Consider the following 19917-nt stretch of genomic DNA (forward strand, 5'->3'; position numbering starts at 1 on the left):
AATAAAATTAACCCGGACAGAAAAAGGGGGCGTCACGTCATTGACCCACATACAGAAAACATTTGATGCATTAAGTTTGAAAACTAGATCTGGGTTGAAACTTAAATGAAAGCAGTTAAAAATTGATGTGACCATTATATGTGTAGTTAAACATGAAATTAGCAATAGCAATAGAAAAACAAATAGAAAGACAGAGGAGCATGCATGTGTGCATTGTTTGTGCCTTGCTCATCGTTCATAGTTTCATAGAAGGGTGTCATGGATACTGTGTGTGTTTTGTGAACCTATGTGTTGTACAAACCTTTATTTTGAATTTTGTTGCACATCACACCCCAGTCACATAAATGCTTAATCATGCTAATGCTATTGCAAAGTCCTAGCTCATAGCCCTGTTTTCAAGCTATTAGAATATTAGGTTCATTTTTAAATCACACGAGGTCCCCAGATAATACTAATCCTGTGCAAATAGTACTTTGGTCTTTCGCCTGTTCCATTTCTGGGGTTACCACAGCGAATAATCGGCCTCCATCTAACCGTATCCTCTTCATCCTCTTATCCCACGCCAACAAACTTTTTTTGTTTATGTCCTCTATGTCAACATCCGACTCTGCCTCCTGTCTTTTCTTCATTGCCACTGTCTCTAAGCCGTAAGAAACCTACACTGAGCTACCAATGCCCTAAAATCAAAACTTTTGTAATTATATTAAAAATTTCAATGTAAGCTAGCAACATACAAAATGTTTAAAAAAAACATACATGCTACTAATACTAGTCTATTTTATTACATACATAATATACTCATAAAGGGATAACAGTTTCCCCTTTTCTGATCTATTTTTAATTTATTTTATTATTTTATTATTATTATTTTTACCAGGGCATCTAAAGGCTTTGACTTTTTTGTAATTTAATGAGCATAAGGACATTACCAACCCCAATTAATTGCCAAGATTAAACCATTTCACCCTGTTGGTGTGTAGACTTCACCTTTATTGTAGTAGATATAATCAATATTCAGTGTCAATCTCTTGTAATTTAAGACTGTTCTGTGGAGAGAAACACCACCTGTGACAGCAGCTATATACATATATATAAGTTCTGTTAAAATGCTAAAAAGATAAAGTCACCACCATCTAATTTCATGTTTTTAGAAGCACACAGGACTTAAACTAATAACACCTGCTTTAAATGTAAATCACATTTATTAGTTAATTTTATTTTTTAAGTATTTCTTGTATTTCTTTCATTTCTTATTTTACTTTGTACAGCATATTTTACTAGTTAATTTTATTTTTCAAAGTTTTTCTTTCATACCTATTATTTCTTATGTATAAGCTTTTACAATTTTTTCTTTTAAGGTCACTGGCAATCGTATAAGCATTTCACTGTATATCGTACTGTGTATGACTGTGTATGTGACAAATAAAATTTGAATTTTATTTGAAATATCCAATGGTATTTAGACTTATTCATGTTATGTAATGTTATGTTACACACTACCTTTAGAAATATCTAAAGGTAGTGTGTAACATAACATTACATAACATGAATATTTTGTTTCATACTTTTGTTTAATCACAGATTTCACACTGTCTTTTCCAGCGTGTAGAGGTTATGGCTTGTTATAAGTGTGAGTACACATAATCTCATTCTACTTTTTTCTTTAATGTGGGATGGGCATACCAAATTTTTTACAGATTAAATAATCAGTATTTTCTGACTTTTTGCAATTCCAACAACTGGACCAAACACTGCAGAGGAAAGTGAGTAAAACATAAAAAAAAGCTGTATTATGTGCACTCAGAAATTTCCCAGTGTTTATTTTGTGTTTGCCGTTTCTAAGTCTATACCATTTTAATTTCCCGTCTAGTTTCTGTGACACACATCACATTTCATTTCCTTAGTTTACATTTAGGCATTTGGCAGACGCTCTTATCTGGAGTGACTTACATTTTTTTTTTATCTCATTACACATCCAATCAGTTGAGGGTTAAGGGCCTCTTCCAAACCGTAGTCCAATGCTTTAACCACTGAGCTACCCCTAGGTCAAAAGTTTAGTTATACTCTATAAAGCTGATTAAAGCTGCTTTGTCATTTACAATCCTTAATCCTTCATTGTACCATTATGTATTATTGTACATCATTGTATAATTATATAATAATAATAATTATTATTATTATTATTATATCATGAGTTTTAGTTCACCATCAAATTTAGGTGGCAGTGATCATACTTGTGTATCTGTATCTATGGTGCTGGACGTGCTTACTATAAGGCAGAAAGTAAGTATAAGATGCTGCCATTATTACATTTTTTTTACATTTCATCATAAACATTTTATTTACCTACTGACAAACCTGCAGTTACAAATTACTTGCCAGTTGTGAACATTCCTGCAATGGTTGCAACCACAAATTCTTCACATGGCAGAGATTGCGTCAAACCCATCCATAGTTTTCTTCATCTCCATCCAAGTCCCTTCAGCCTCTCCATCACAACCAAGCAAGTGAAAAAGAAGCTGTGTAAAATCAGTTCAAAAAAGGCTGCTGATCCTGATGTGCTACAGCAGCTGTGTGGTTTGAAGATCTTTGAAGAGTCTATTGGCGCTTTTCCACTGCGTGGTACGACTCGGCTCGTTACGGCACCACACGGCTCAGTTCGACTCAGTTTGCATTTTCACTGCAGTTCAGTACCGCTTTAGAGTGGTCGGGATTATTCACGTGTCGTCATAGTTGCGCTGCCTCTACTGCCGTGACATCATCTAAACGCGCCACAACACCACACAACAATGGAGCACATCGACGGAATGGTGTTCTTCATTCTCGGCATGTGGATGTTTTTAACAGCAAGACGAAGGAGTTTGTTTCAAAAGAGGCTGATGGCAGTCAAAGAAAACACAGCTAAAAAACCAAGACAAGAGAGTTTGGGAACTTTTACAACTACACGCAGACACCGACAACTTGTTAGCTCGACGACGCGCAAGGGTAAGCATCTAAAAAAAGCACATCACTAGATAACTTTTATCACTGTTGCTAAGCATATAATAAACTTAACTGCCAGTGTAACATTACACATTTTGCAAAAAAGTCGCCGCAACAGACCATTTGTTTGGACATTTAACCGTACTTCAGAGTGGTTGGATGTGATTGTTCCCGGTTTTACAAACACTTAGTGGCTGGAGAACTTTAGAATGTCTGAAGAAACATTCATCCACTTATGCAACAAACTGCGTCCAGTGATGGAGAGACGGGACACAAACTTCCGTGTGTGTACCTTTAAAAAAAAGAATAGTCATTGCACTGTGGAAGCTTGCTGAGTACAGAAGTGTTGGACATCTTTTTGGTGTAAGCATAACAACTATGTGTCAGTGTGTTCAGGAGTTCTGTGCAGCAGCAGAAACCCTGTTGGTCCCAGAGCTAATTAGTTATCCAAATCAGGAAAAGTTTAAAGAAATGGCTGCCTACATTGAGAACAGGTGGGGGCTCCCATACTGTATTGGTGCTATTGATGAATCACACATCCCCATCATAGCACCAGAGGAATATCACTGTGACTATTTCAACCGTAAAGGCTGGCACTCCATCATCCTTCAAGGTTTTGTGGATGGAAAGGGACTGGAATGTTTTCACAGGACTGCCTGGAAGCCTGCATGATGCTCGGGTTTTGAGACTGTCAACACTGTGGGAGTTGGCAAGCCGTGGAAACCACATAGCAGCTAACACCAGAAACATAGGTGGGGTGACTGCTGGCTACTACATTCTAGAAGACTCTGCCTATCCCCTGCAGAACTGGCTCTTAAAACCATTCATTGACAATGGACACCTGACAGCAGAACAGCAGGTCTACAACATGAAAATCTGCACGCGTAGTTGTTGAAAATGCCTTCGGTCGATTAAAAGGAAGATGGCGATGCATTATGAAAAGAAATGACTGTGCTGTCAACCTTGTGAAGTCCATGGTGCTGACATGTTGTGCTCTACATAACCTTTGTGAGAGTCATGGTGAGGCCTATGAGAATGCTTGGGATTTACCGCCAGCAGCAGAGACTGTGGTGGCAGTGCCACAGGCTGTAGAGGAGGAGGGCAGGGATATCCGTGCAGTTCTGATGCGTTACTTGAGTAGCTAACTATTCACATAGCATGTTTTGTAAAGTGTATTATCAATAAATTTTTAAACACCATTTCAAACTTTACAATGTATTCCTTGTTTTTTTTTTTTGGTTTGTATCGTGGCGGCATTAACCATTTGTCTTTATCAGGAGGTACTTTACCTGCTCATACAATAATAAATCTTTAATATTGTCTTGGGCTACACGTATTTGATCAGATTGTTTTTATTGAAGCACAACACAATTTTACAGGTAAAAATATGACCAGAAAACACTAAAAATCTACAAAGTGCAAAAAATAAAAAGATAAATAGTGAAAATATAAACAGTAAACTTTAAACAGTGTGCACATGTACGTAGTGCACAACGGACATACAACAGACAAATAGAACAAAATAAATTTTAACGTTAACAGAAGAAACTGTTAACAGTGTGCAGACATGTAGTGCAAACATTATCAAAAAACAAACACAAAAACACAAACACTTATGGTATTAGACAGCAAGAAAGTTTTATTCCCGTCGGCCTCTCATTGCCTGGATAAGCATCCCCATAACATTGAGGAATGCTTGATTGAAAGCAGCCATCTGAGAGTGTTCCTCTGCCCTTTGAGGCCGCTTCCTGCTCCCTTGCTTGTTTGGCCTCTTCCAGTGCCATCTGCAAGTGGCGCTCCCTCTGGGCACGGTTCAGCTCCTGCTGCTCAATGTCTGCCACCAGCATCTCTCTTAATACAGGAAGATGTTCCTGATGGTGCAGGCTCCGTTTCCTCTTGCCTGGATCATAGCGTAGAAAATTGGAGTGAAAATGGGTGAAATTATTTTTGAAATTCATTTGATTTTATTCAATTACATTTACAGTATCTATAGTATTGTATAGTATTATTATTTATGGTATTATACTATTTATGGTACTATTTAAGCAACAGTAATTCATGAGACACGGTATATAAGGATATATAACCTATATTGTGATATCCTATTTGTACATATTATGATATATGAAGTATCAAATGTGTATTATACCCGTTAACACACGCTGCGGTGTCGTCGTGCAGCTGGAGGCCGATGGTGTTGGCCGGCGTGGTGGAGACGCTGCTAGCACCCCTTGGGAAGAGTAGTTGTCGTCGTTGCATGTAGAAAGTGCAAGTAAATCGATCGTGGACAATGAGTCTAAAACGCAAAGTTTGTCTAATCAGTTGGGAATGCACAAATTACTGCAACACAACAACAACAAAAAAAACATGAACATCATGAACAATAGCACTACCATTGATACATGTTAGCTACTAGGACTTCGTGCTTCATGATTTTACAGTCAAATTGCGATATAAAATAAGAATCGACGGTCAATAAAATCAGTAAAGTTAGGATTTCAAGTGTTATAAAAACACTACGTACCATCCTCGATCGTGTTCTTCAATAACAATGGCGTGGCCGAGTCCAGGGCACCCTCCCTTCCATTGCTTGTTGGTCTGCCTCCGTAGATTGCGTCCATTTGGTCGAACAACTTTCACGACCGCCTGTTTGAACCACTCCGGCTGTTGTGGTCCTTTATACTTCTGTAGTTGCTCTTCATTTTTTTTTTACTTGTCCCTACACTGTTTGTAAATCCGATGGTAGCCGTGTGCAGCCAAGAGCTTAGCGACCTCCTAAAAAACGTTTTCATTCGGCGTTGCCCCATCAAGCTCTCGCTGGATCCGCTCCTCGGCTACCAACGAGAGGAACGTCTGTACTTCCTCAATAGACCATGAAACAGCCATTTTTTTTAGTTAATACAGTACAAAAAGGTGCGTCCGGTCCTTCACTGGCTGTGCTAATAATACTAGTGGGTCTGTTGTGTCTCGTGTCGCAAGTTCAGTGACGCAGTAATGACGATTTTTTCCGGCCAATCAGTCACCAGCAGAGTTTACACGTCACGTTTTGGTAATGGTTCGGCGCGCTTGGAACCTCGGCTGAGGTGGTACTAAAAAAAGGGCCAGGTACCAGGTACTGTTCCCAGTGGAAAACCCCCCAAAAGTGAGCTGTACTGAACCGTGTCGTGCCGTACTATGCAGTGGAAAAGCGCCATATGTCTGAAGCTGGAAAGGGTTCCAGTTTCAGGAAAACATCATACCTGGTCTTAGTTCCTAAGAAAGAGCCAGAACGAGGAATAATGTTTTACATATAACTGGAACCCTTTCAGCTTCAGCTCTTATATTACACATCATGACGACCTTGGAGAAGCTGGTCCTGGCCTACCTCTATCCCCTGGTTCAAACAGCACTGGATCCTTTGCAGTTTTTTTTATATCAGGACCATATAGAGGTTGACAATGCAGTGATTTACATAAAATGATAATTTAACAGTTCACTATATGACAAAGGTTTACTTTGTTTAGCAGCAAAAAACAACCATAAGCTTTGAGGTCTCAAGATGGCGCCGGTGAGGTCGGCTGCCGTCACGACCTATTTTACTTTGTTTTCGTTTTTTAAGATATCTTTCAGTAATTTTAAACCAGTTAAATCATCACCATGGAGTACATTATTTATGATAGAGACACTCTTGTTTCTATTGGTATACAATGTACTCACAATTCAACGTTTTTAACTCCGGATCCGAGCTGGCTAAGTGAGATCCTGAGGGAAAACAAAGGACGCGACGCGAAGCGGCGGCCTCGAGGGAAACGAGCCGGCGTCAGGAACAAGCTGAGAGCCCGTGCACACCGCACACCTCTGCCTAGCATCCTGCTCGCCAATGTCCAGTCACTGGAAAACAAGCTCGATGACCTCAGGGCCAGGATAAAGTTCCAGAGAGCCATTTGGGACTGCAATCTCTCCTGCTTCACCGAGACATGGCTAAACCCAGTGGTGCCGGACCACGCCATCCAGCCGGCCGAGTTCTTCTCGGTTTACCGCATGGACAGGACACGGGACTCGGGGAAGTCAAGGGGAGGCGGCGTGTGTTTAATGGTGAACAGCAGCTGGTGCAACAGCGCGAGCGTTGTTTCTCTCACACGCTCCTGCACACCAAACCTGGAACTACTGTCCATCATGTGTCGTCCTTTTTACCTTCCTCGGGAGTTCACATCGGTCAGACACAACACCGGGACGCTGCGCTTATTGTGGCGGGGGACTTTAACAGTGCCAACCTCAAACACGCAGCGCCGAACTTTTATCAGCACATCACCTGCCCCACCGGGGGCGAAAGGACACTGGACCATTGTTACACAATGGTCAAGGATGGCTACAAGGCACAATCTTGCCCACCATTTGGTAAATCCGACCACGCCGCCATCTTCCTCATGCCAAAATACAAACAAAGGCTGAAACAGGAAGTTCCGGTTCAGAGGGAGGTCGCGCGCTGGACGGACCAATCGGTGGCCGCATTACAGGACGCACTCGATGACGCAGACTGGGACATGTTCAGGAACAGCTCCGATGATGACGTCAGCGTGTTTACGGAAGCGGTTGTGGGATTCATCGGGAAACTAGCGGATGATACCATGGAAAAAAAGACAATTAAAACGTTTCCCAACCAGAAGCCGTGGGTGGATAAAACCATCCGCGACGCTTTGAGATCTCGCACCACTGCCTACAACACGGGACTCGCGTCGGGGGACATGGAACCGTACAAGGCTGCGTCATACAGCGTCCGGAAGGCAGTGAAAGAGGCGAAGCAGCGCTACGGGAGGAAACTAGAGTCACAACTGCGACAGAGTGACTTTAGGAGCCTGTGGCAGGGATTAAGGACAATTACGGACTAAAAAGCACCAACAACCGGTGTGACGAACGCGGACGTGACTCTGGCAGACGAGCTGAACATTTTCTATGCTCGCTTCGAGGCTGCAGCTAAAGACGCTAGCGATGCTTATGCTAGCGGCGCTAACGGCTGCAGACAGGAAGTCACTGCCAGCACCGGAAGCGCGTTCATCATCACCGAGCATGACGTGAGGAGAGCCTTCAAGAGAGTGAACACCAGGAAAGCAGCAGAACCAAACGGCATCTCAAGCCGTATTCTCAGAGCCTGCGCAGACCAGCTAGCACCTGTGTTCACTGAGATATTCAACATCTCTTTATCTCAGTCGGTGATCCCCACATGCTTCAAAGAGTCCATTATTGTTCCTGTCCCAAAGAAACCTCAACCTGCTTCTCTTAATGACTATCGCCTTGTAGCTCTTACCTCAGTAGTGATGAAGTGCTTTGAACGCCTGGTCAGAGACTTCATAATTTCTTCACTACCTGACACACTCGACCCATTACAGTTTGCATACCGCCCCAACCGTTCTACTGATGATGCCATCTCTCACCTCCTACACACATCACTCACTCACCTGGACACTAGGAAAGGGAATTATGTGAAAATGCTCTTCATCGACTACAGCTCTGCATTTAATACCATAATTCCCTCCACACTCACCACCAAGCCTGGGACTCAGCTCATCTATGTGCCAGTGGATCTCCAACTTTCTAACTGGCAGACCACAGGCAGTAAGGATGGGCGGTCATGTCTCAGCCTCCCTCACTCTCAGCACTGGAGCACCCCAGGGCTGTGTTCTAAGCCCCCTGCTGTACTCTTTGTACACCCACGACTGCGTGGCGACTACCAACTCCACCGCCGTCATCAAGTTTGCTGACGACACTGTCGTGGTGGGCCTGATCGCCAACAACGATGAGTCGGCCTACCTAGAGGAGATAGGAAATCTGGAGAAATGGTGCCAGAGGAACAATCTCCTCCTGAACATCAGCAAGACAAAGGAGCTGATTGTGGACTTTTGTACAAAGCAGGAGAGCAACTACCAGACCCCAGTCATCAACAGCAGCCCAGTGGAGAGAGTGGACAGCTTTCGATACCTCGGTGTTCACATCACGCAGGACCTGTCATGGTCCTGTCACATCAACACCGTGGTGAAAAAGGCCCGGCAGCGTCTCTACTACCTCAGACGCTTGAGAGACTTTAGACTGCCCTCCAAGGTGCTAAGGAATTTCTACTCCTGCACCATAGAGAGCGTCCTGACGGGAAACATCACAACCTGGTTCGGGAACAGCACCATGCAGGACAGAAGAACTCTACAGAGGATGGTGCGTTCAGCTGAACGAATCATCCGCACCGAGCTCCCTGACCTGCACTCGATCTACAGCAAACGGTGCTGGACTAAGGCCAGGAAGATGGTGAAGGACCTCAGCCATCCCAACAATGGACTGTTCTCTCTTTTGCGGTCTGGGAAGCGATTCCGCTCCCTGAAGACCAATACAGAGAGATTGAGGAGGAGCTTCTTCCCGCAGGCCATAAGGTCTCTCAACCACAACACAATACAGCACTAATATCATCTCTTTTACGTCCAACAGTGGGCATTCATGGACAGTATGGACACATTTATGCACAATTTTTGCAATATATAATTATACTTTCATTATGGACCACTGCACAAATCACTTTAATAATAAGACACTTTAAGAAGTCAGTCACTTTATGCATATTTGCACACCTCAGCCATTTTTTAAATTACTTATGGACAAATTTCTATTTTCCTCTTTCATATTTCTATATTATATATATTTTGTTCTTATTTGTACAGTATATTTTTATTCTTATTTTATTTTAGGTAGCACAGTATATTTTTACTTTTACCAGTTAATTTCATTTTTCTGCAATATTTCTTTTACTGCAATATGTCTTTATTTTTACTTGTACAGTATATTTTACCAGTTAACTTTATTTTCTACCGTATTACTTTTTATTTATATTTATTCTTATGTTTAAGTTTTTATTTTAAGGTCACTGGTAGTCGAAAAAGCATTTCACTGCATATCGTACTGTGTATGACTGCGTACGTGACAAATAAAATTTGAATTTGAATTTGAATTATCAAAACACAAGTTGCAACACCTAGTAAAATACCTTGGTTATGTTGAATGCCATGAGTCTTAGACATTGATCTGGCATTTCTAGCATATTTGCTTCACTTCCTGAGCCCATCAGCTTTACCACACCCCCATCATACTATCAGTTGCTTTTGAGTGTAAAATGTTTCCTTTGCAGGTAACCAGATTCTCAGGCCATTACCCTAATGGATGTCAGTGACAACGAAATAACACAAGCATAAGTGCTTTCTCAGACAAAGGGTATGTGGTGGGTATCACTGCAAGGGCAGGCAATGGCATCCTTAGAGTAAATTTTGGTACATGTTTTTTCTGTGTCTTTTCCTTTTGATTACATTTAAATTTTCTTTTTTTGGTTTGCCTTTATTTTGCCACCTATAATTGCACAATATTTTGACAAATGTTCTATTTAAAAATATTTTGAAATTGATCCTGTACTAAATTCTGCCAGTATTAGGAAGGAAAGAACTCAGCCTCGATTTTTTTTTGTGTATGATGTTACTAAGCTGTTTTTCTCTATAGTATAGTATTTCACATGTCTAACTAATTATTTCACATATTCTTACAAACAGGTTAATTTTAATCTCTGAACACTTTGACTTGTGTCTTAAATTTGAAGCTAACCTTGAAGCAATCATCTGAGAAACAGGCAGGAATGATAACAGCAGATGTTTGTTATAATATAACAAGGAAAGCTAAAGTGAATGCTTTTTCCACTATTCATGCTTTCTATTTTTTGCACTATACCATTGATTAAGACTGTTAGGTAAAATAACCATACTGGACAACCCTGGGCCAGATAAATGATGATGGGAAAATTGCAACAAGATGTTTCTACTCATGGCAAACATTAGACTGAGAGTGTGGTCTGATGTTCTTGAAGGAAACATCAGACCACATTGTGTGTGTGTGTGTGTGTGTAAGAGCCATTTCTTTGCAAGAATTTATGTAGCCTATAACTTCCTGTATTCCAGGAAGTTGTGCCATTTTAGCTCTCATACTCGCTACACTCACACTACAACAATCTGGATACATAAAATGGATAAACATAGTTATTTTGCTACAATTCAAGAAGTAGTGGTTAGTGTTTGTAAGTTTTATGTCCCTTAGCTGAAAATAGCTTTTTAGCTAATGCTAGTTGTAAGCTAATTTTTTTTTTAGTTATAGGTACTGGGATGTCTTAAAGATATACAATTCAAGGGTGCTGGTGTTGGAAACATTTGACTCAGTGTGTTATTTTAGCTGGAAAGAGATACAGTTTTCAACCACAAAGAGAAAGCCAAATTACTAAATACTAGGCCAGTAGCAAACGATAGTACTTTTCTGATTACTAAACAGTTCTGATTACTGTACACCTGTGGAAAGCTGCAAAACTAAAATAAAATTATGATCCATTTATCTATTTTATGTTATTTTGCTAAATTCGATAGTTAGTATAATGTTGGGGTGGTCAGGCACTCTGAGTTTCTGTCTCACGATGAGACGCAGAAATGTATTCAAAAAAGACAAACAGAGCACAAAGATTTCTTTTGTTTTAATGGAAAAATATACATTTACATCTGTGTTCTAATCCATCCACTTGGGGTTGCACAAGCTAGAGCATTCTTAGTTCCGCGCCCAATCTAGATATAGAGGTTTTCTTTATTTTGTATTATTTTCTACATTATCAAACAATATTTTGCATTATGCAGTAAAACATATCGAATTATGTGATAAACAGAAATGTGCTAAAGAAGTTGTTTTAGTGTCCTCAAAGTAGCCACCGTTTACCTCAGTGATGTTGTCCACTATTGGTAGTCAACAAGTAAATAACGTCTACAAGACTACCTCATAAAGCACTTTATGACATAACAAACTAAAAGGTGGCTACTTTGAAAAACCTAAAATATAAAAAATTTTATTGTACATTTACTGACTCAAATATACTACCTTTTAAATTTCAAGCTATTTAATAAGAATTAATTGACGCAACATGTCCAGTCCTGTAAGTAAACTCGATTCAGATAATTTTCTTATTAATATTGGGTGATTTTGTGTGATAGCATCATAATATCCAGTTGACTCAAAATTTTTCAAGACAAGACCACCTTAAACAGTGAGAATAAAAAAGGAGTCATAGTGAGACTGGCTAACCAAATGCTGAGTAATTTTCAGTTATAATTCAGAGCTGTTATAATTCAGCAATATCAGTTGTATTACAGGTTGTGCTTGAATAGTTTGTGTTCTAACATCTTGATCCATGAGTTTTTAAATTTCATCAACTGCCATTTAGAAGTCTCTGCACAACCTCATCAAAGAGTAAGGTGGCTATGCCAAGCTGTCCCAAATTGAAATTTTGAACAAGGCATAAGAAACTCTGACGATCTTCCTCACAATTTCCAAGGGATTTTTGCGTGATGATCATACCTGTTTGGGAAAAGAATAAATGTGGGAAAAGAGACTTTAAAAAAGAATCTAAATTAATTAATTTGTTCTTGGTGACAGAGAAGAAAACGCTTTAACCTTTAACCTTCTCAAAAAAAAGTTTTTGAGGAAAACTTCACTGCATTTAACCATGACAGCAGCATTGTGCAGATACAAATACAACGGTTTACAAAACTGGAAATGGAAATCTAAGAGAGCAGCAGTGATAAAGGAATGTAGTGTGGCGTATAGGAAATTATGTAATTAAATAAAACTTGATATTAGGCTAAAATAGTAAAAGAAGTTGTATTTTGTTGTTCAATTTAGACTGCCAGTTGTTTTGATACTGTACATCTAAGCTTTGTAAGCTCTGTCACACTGCAGGAACTTTCTCTACCCCTCCCCCCAGATCTCTCAGACACTGCTAACAAGGCAATAGGAGAACCATTTTGTGTACAGACACTTTTTATGTAGCCATTTTGTGGACTCTATTGATAAACATGTAACAGAAATAATAAATAAATAATTAAAATGAATTATAATCAAACTTAATTTATTCTAAAAAAAAATATCAATTCTATATTGTTATACTGTGTGTATGTGTGTGTATCCCAAGAACTCCTGCACCTTTTTACAGCAGAGAAGTTGGATTTGCAAGTAGAAACATCACACCAGTTTTGACTATGAAGGGCAAACCACAAATGTTCTTCATGTTCATGTGGCACAGAATAATGTGGCACTAGTCATAGTAAAAGCTGAGCTGCAGCAAAACACATTAAAACTCAGATAAAAAGCTGTATTTTTTTAAATTAAGACAAAGACAAAAGATACAGTGTGGTCTGGTATGCTGTCTAAATGAGTTAATGATTGTCTTTTACTATAGTTTTTATAATTACATAATGCTCTCATTACCACTAATGTCATTTTCTAAATCAACAACTGTTAGACCTAAACTGCATTTTGTTGCCTTGTATTTGTGTGATGACAATAAAGTTTAATCTAATCTACTCTAATCTAAACAGTGCTTTCAACCTGACTTAGAAGTAAGGCTATAATGTCTCATAATTCAACACACACACACACACACACACACACACACACACATTGTCATTGTCATTGCCAGCAACAAAATTATCAGAGAGGGTAGCCAGTGTGACTGCCCGTTGTGCAACCATCTGTGTGTGAAACTGTGCAATTCTTATCAGTCTCTTCTGTTTGATTTTGGAAAGCTGCATGCATATGGGCTAACTAAGGCTTTCTGTTACTACACACCTATTGTCAGCTACTTTCGAACAGAATGTAAAGGAAAGGGGGAAACTTAAAACCCTGCTCTAGTCAAGAGCATTAATAATTTTAACAAAAACAATTTTAATATAAATAATAACATTCATGTAAAGGATTTATGATTGCTTAAGGTTTTTACAGGTTATGGTGCAGTAACAGGATAACCTGGCTTGATACTTGGCTACAACAGCAAAAATACTATAACTGAACCAGTGAATGTTAATGCCATACATGCGTATCTCAGTACAGAATAAGAAGTTAACAGCTCAATGTGTTTATCTCTTTTTAAGCTTGCTGTTGACTGTCCCTTTGTGTGCAATGTTAAAATACTTCAGACTGTAAATGCCTACAGGTGTGGTTTATTAAATTAAAAAAAAAACATTCAAAAACATGAAACAAGAATAACACCGAGACATTCAGGTTATTAGTAAAATAGCACAGACAAACCATATTCCAAACTCTAGGCAACAAAGAAAGGGAAAATGCTGTGTGACTCAGGATGACTCACTGTCATAGGACAGTAAGGCAACAACCTACAGCTAGCCATACAAAATGATTGTAAAATGTGTCAAATATTTAAGAACAGGTTTATTAACAAAGAATTAAGCTTAATTAAATCAACTTGGAGCCATCAAAACAAAACACATGGACGTCTTGAGGACATGAAGTTAGTTGGTGTGAGAGAAGAGGATGCAGAGGATAGGGTTAGATGGAGGCAAATGATTCGTTGTGGCGACCCCTGAAAGGGAACAGCCGAAAGACAAAGAAGAAAGATGCACTTAAACATGCAATTGCCAAAACTATCATTTGATCCTTTCCATGCCTTTTATCTGGGGAAGATTATAAGAGTAGAATAAAACTCTACATAACTCTACATGAACATTATAATTCAATAATTTAATTTACATAATTTCATTTTAGATGGTTTTTAATGTATCTTACTACTTATATTACATATAATATCTCACACTCTTGAGAGTAAATGATCTCATTTTAAAGCTTACTGAATGTTAGTAGAACATTTGTATCAAAAAGTCTAGTGAGACCAGTAAATATAATGGACTTAGTCTAGAGAGCATGCAAGTGTTAGGATGTATCAGCAGTCAAAGGATTAAAGGGACAACAGGGGCAAAAATGAACAGTTCAAGGTAATTTTCAAAGGGTTTATTTCAAAGGGGCAACAATACAAAACAAAATCGCAAATCGCAATACAAAACTTGTCACACGGTTAACCACACCAAACTCCCTTTGCTATGGCTGCGTGCCATTCCGAAGTGTACTTCACATGGTGCTTCCTACTAATTGCTCCGTTTGCAGGGCATGTCGATAAAGGGAACTTCCCTTGACAAAACTCCACCATTCGGAACACCCTGCGAAGTCACCAGTGCAAATATCATTTAATCCATACATTCTGTGAAATATACCTAGCAGTATATTTCCATTACTACCCTAGGTAGTATGCCTGTATAATGGAAGCTCCCTGGTCCTCTTGCAGCAATGTATGCTAGATAACAGTAAAATATTATGTAAAATACATTTTTCGGGTTTACAATAAACAAATATTTTAAAACACTTTTATTAGTTGAAAAAAACTTTCACAAAGTAATTACAAAAAATCTACTTGAGAACAGAATATAAACATAAATAATCACAAAATAATAATACATGAAAATTACAACTTCTTTTAGTTTGATAATTAAAATACACTTTTTTAATGTTGGGTTGGTTATATTAATAAAATCAAAATCAAATTCAGTTGCTTGTGGCCTGCTGTTATGATAATGAATATTTAAGCTGATTATTAAAAATTTTAAATGCTGTTCCATATATTGATGTGGAAATTAATATTTTGTGCACAGAGTATGCTATCTGCACATGTAATAGAAAGGTAGTAATCTGTTAGTTATGTTTACTGTACCTTTGATGTTAGAACAATGTACCTTAAAGGGTAAAAAATTACCCAGGACCATGATGCTACACATACTGTAACTGCACTGTGGCTTTCCTAATTATTTCTCTTTATGTATGAAATCTTTAGAAATAGCCTAATATTTTACTCAAGGGTTATGGTAAATTGGTAAACACTTTACCCAAAATGTAAAAGGAAAATTGTCATCAGTAACAACTACTGTAATTCACTACATATGGCTTTCTTGCTTTAATGAGCAGTCTAAGATGAACAGTTAAAAACACAGAAAGACATGTCCTTTCTTGGTTTAAAGGCTACATTATAATCGAAGCTACAATCTGCAACGTGAAATGAGTCTCCTTAAAACAGATTTTATCAAATAAGATGATCATTAACTGTATATTTTATGCAGCTTGGTCTGGAATATTTAATATATGGTATATTACGTATACTTAGTATATTTACTTATTTGTATCTGCAACACTGTGGAACAAAATGCCTGCAGAAACACAGTCATACCCAAAACCCCCTTTAGCTCATGCACTTCGCAGAATTCTGTTTGCAATTTTCAGAAACTACAATCAATCCTTTCCGCTAACACACCCCATCGACCCCAAATACACACACACATATACACACACACACACATAGCATCATGCTATGTGTGTGTGTGTATTTACCCACCAGTATGTGCCTACATGCGATATGAATAACATATACAACATTTCCCACCTAGTGACATTCATTCAACAGTGAATTTCCACAGACAGACTTTCTGTCATGGGGCGTTTCTGTCATGGGGCGCTGAGAAAAAGCGCCCCTGAGTGCAGCCAAATAGCCCGTCATGTACTGTTGCTAGGGTAAATTAATAAATATGCGGCCAATCAGTTTCTCAGAATTTTATGGTCTTGGGGCGCTGGAAATTCTGCCCCAAGCAGCAGAAAATACCGCGAGATTTAAGTTTTTTTTCTTTTGAGGCGCCGTCAATCAGAGTAATGATGGCGAACTTAACGAGCGAAGAGCAGTTTCCACCAAATTCGGTGAGATGCTTATTAATATACCCGTTTTAGACTGTTGTGTTTAATTGCATTTTTAAAACGGTTTTTCTTTGTGTGAACCACTTTGAGATGCAACTTTGCTTGAAAGGTGATCCAGCTGATCATACCCTTTGATGTTGATTATTGTATTTGATACTCTCTTAAGCATGCATGGCGTATTATACAATGGAAATTTGTTCATTTACTTTATCTGTGAAACTGGTGATTTTGAGGAGGAGATTAAATCATTACTGTTAATTGTAATCATCGTCTGACTGTTGATTTTAATTCTTATATTGGACTAAGCAAAGAAATATATTGTCACATCAGCCCCACTGATAGCATGTCTCTACACAAAGTTTGAATTAAACAGTTTTTTTGTGGCTTTTCGTTTTTTTGTTCTTTAACACTGGGGGATTTTGTTGCGTATTTTGTATGAGTGCGGCAAAGCAGAAGATATAACTGTGTGAAATTAAAGAGCAATTGCGAATTCCCCTTCTGAGTTCCTCCTGTGTGTGTGTGTGTGTGTTTGTGCGTATAAAGAGAGAGAGAAAGAAGAGGGGCGGGGTATGTCTATTTAGGCCAACAGACAATTTAGCATTATAACGTTTTAAATAAAACGAACAAGTACTTTATTTTATTTTTTTATAAATTGTTTTTTTTTTTTTTCCAACCGTTTAAATATTTTGTCTTGACATCCGGGCCTAGTTAGCATGATCTTCATTCGAACCAGATTCATGCCAAAATGATACACTAAAATATTAAGGCAGGAAATACATGTAATAAATTTGCATGGTGACCCATGAAAGACCAGACTGATACTGAGGTTATAACAAGAATTTTTTCTTTTTATTTTGGAACCTTAAAAAGTTTTTAGATTGAAAATGGACTAAATTGAACTTAACGAGATTCACAGCCATTTAACCATGCCAGTTTAATTCGACTAAAAATGCCTATTCAATTTGAATAACTGTTTACTTTCTTTACATATAAACATTACTGAAAGAGAAAAACTCATTACTTTGGGTGTCATATTACGGCTTTTTAAGAACCCAGCGGAATTTGACAACAATACATATTTTAGCGTTAATATCCCCGCTGAGCTCCTTGGGATTTTTGTTTTAAGAAGTGCAAAACTTGTCATTTAAATGATCACCACCGTGTATGCACCACATAATTTGTATTGTTTCACTGAAGTGGTCATTACCACCTAATATTAGTCCGATTAATAATGAGCTATGCATTAGAAAATTGTCATATTACAAGAACCTAACTGTTGCGATCTGGTGTACCAGCTCTCTTTGAGCAGGTTTTGACAGCTCTAGCATTACGGCAGGGATACCGAGGCTGGACAAAAGGCAGGGTCAGTAAAGCAGTGCCTGCTGCTGATGACCAACACCTCTCTCCTTCTAGTAAACTAGTTACTCATTTTAATTATTATGGTAGTCAGTATTAATAACAAAAAATGATGAGAAACATTAATTTTGAATTAATGTTGACTACCATAATAATTACTAGCACAAGCTAATGCTGCTACCGATTTTATTCCATCTTAACTGTTCAGTTTGATTGCCATTCTTTTCACTCGGCTCGGGTAGAGAAGGGGAGAGGTGTTGGTCATCATCATCAGTCACTGGTTCATCACCACTGACCCTGCTGCACATTTAGCTTAAACTGGTGAGTGCTATATCTTACACTGCATCAAGATGAGTTGTGTTTATTTTCTATGTTTATATGTTTTCCTTTGTTTCTTTGTTTTAGAAATATGACCAAATATATGTTCACTGATACTTTAAATAATATGTTTAAATAGCATTTATTTCTGTATTGAGTTATATTTTATACTAGTAAGTGGTCTTAATTTAATCTCCACATTAATGAGCCAAATGTATTATGATGTGGGATGTGGTGGGCTGCTGTGGGCTATAAAGTCCAGGGCCACATTTTGATCCCAGTCCGCCCCTGATTTTAAGCACCACCAAGCTAGCCACTCTCCACGTGCATAAATCATATAATTACAAAAATAATCCCAAGATTATTAAACAAACAAGTATCAACCTGTATAATCTATAACAATTGACTGAATGCCTATTAGTTGTTTTTAATCAATAGCATGTTCAATCATTTCAACAAGTGTAAAATAAGTAAAGAGGTAAACAATTACCGTTGAAGATAATGGCTCAGACGCACGGTGACAAGTAAGACAAACCATCATTTAATAGGATGTTCCATATGAATATGACTGTAAAACAAAATTTAACGGTAGATTTCCTAGAATTTAAAAAAGCATTTATGTTATCATATAGTCAGGGCAAAAACAATACTAAGCAGCAAGCCGAAGAAGATTTCACTCCATGCTGCTTTCCATTTTGTCTGACTTTATTAGGGAGAGAATCTAACTGGCATGTTCAAGCTAAGATTTTTAAATGGAGTAAATGAAGGGCAAGAATATTTTTTTCCAAACACATGCGGGGTCCATAATTTACTAAGCAACTCACTATTGATGATCAGGAAAATCGGTTTCCCTCTTCCTACTAGCTGTGGAAGTATCAGGGATGTCTGAAATTGCCTCAGAGACATGTGCACATGAGGCACAGGTAAAATCCACAGAATGGTTTTAAAAACACTGTCTTTCAATTGAAGTATGGGAAACTTATTTACCTGGGCATCAGGAAAATCCGTTTCCCCCTCCCTACTGGCTGTGGAAGTATCCGGGATGTCTGAAACTGACCAAGTGATATGTGTGCCTGTAGAAAAGATAAAATAGTTATCAGAATGTTTTTTTGTTTGTTTGTTTGTTTGTTTTAAACATTGTATTTTAAATTGAAGTATGGAAAACATATTTTCCTGTTCATCTGAAAATCCGTTTCCTCCTGCCTTCGTGCCTGCAAAGGTAATACAGTGAGATGATGTTTTTAAAAACACTGTATTTTAAACAAGAGACTCCTGGAAATCAATTCACATAGTTAACATTTGTAATAAAGTTTAAGTTTCCATACTTTGTGAAATTAAAGAAAAAGTACCAATTCAGATACATTATTTAATGTAAAAATGCTATTATAATATGTGCTGTGCCAATGTTTTTATCATAGATATCTATACAAAAATAAAAAAAAAAAGAGTATCGTGGTTATCACGAGTAGGAACTCTACCCTTGAATTACATGCTAAATTACAAAGTATAACCTTAAATATATTTAGAATAAATCAGTATCACATCTACCGTCACACAGCTTATGTACTTGTAATAAAAGTAGTCGCGATGTGAGAAAACTGGTAAAATTCTCGTTCGCCCTCTCAGCTTTAGGTAGCGAGTGAC

The 19917-nt window shown here is 38.2% G+C and overlaps 1 long non-coding RNA gene across 5 annotated transcripts in view; it reads right to left on the minus strand.

Annotated features, from left to right (window-relative positions):
• Window positions 1–11512: 11512 nt before the first annotated feature.
• Window positions 11513–19917, minus strand: part of LOC128520147 (uncharacterized) — a 102193-nt gene continuing 93788 nt past the window's right edge. For 2 of the 5 annotated variants that reach the window (XR_008357912.1, XR_008357916.1), the window contains exons 7-8: window positions 18764–19484; window positions 14499–15023 (exon numbers count right to left, since the gene is read on the minus strand). This is a non-coding gene — a long non-coding RNA (uncharacterized LOC128520147). Of the gene's footprint in view, window positions 12373–14498; window positions 15024–18763; window positions 19485–19917 lie in introns of those variants that run through there. The other 3 variants (XR_008357913.1, XR_008357914.1, XR_008357915.1) reach the window with 3 other exon arrangements.

This window comes from Clarias gariepinus, chromosome 4 (genome assembly GCF_024256425.1).
Source record: "Clarias gariepinus isolate MV-2021 ecotype Netherlands chromosome 4, CGAR_prim_01v2, whole genome shotgun sequence".
In the NCBI taxonomy this organism is placed as follows: domain Eukaryota; kingdom Metazoa; phylum Chordata; class Actinopteri; order Siluriformes; family Clariidae; genus Clarias; species Clarias gariepinus.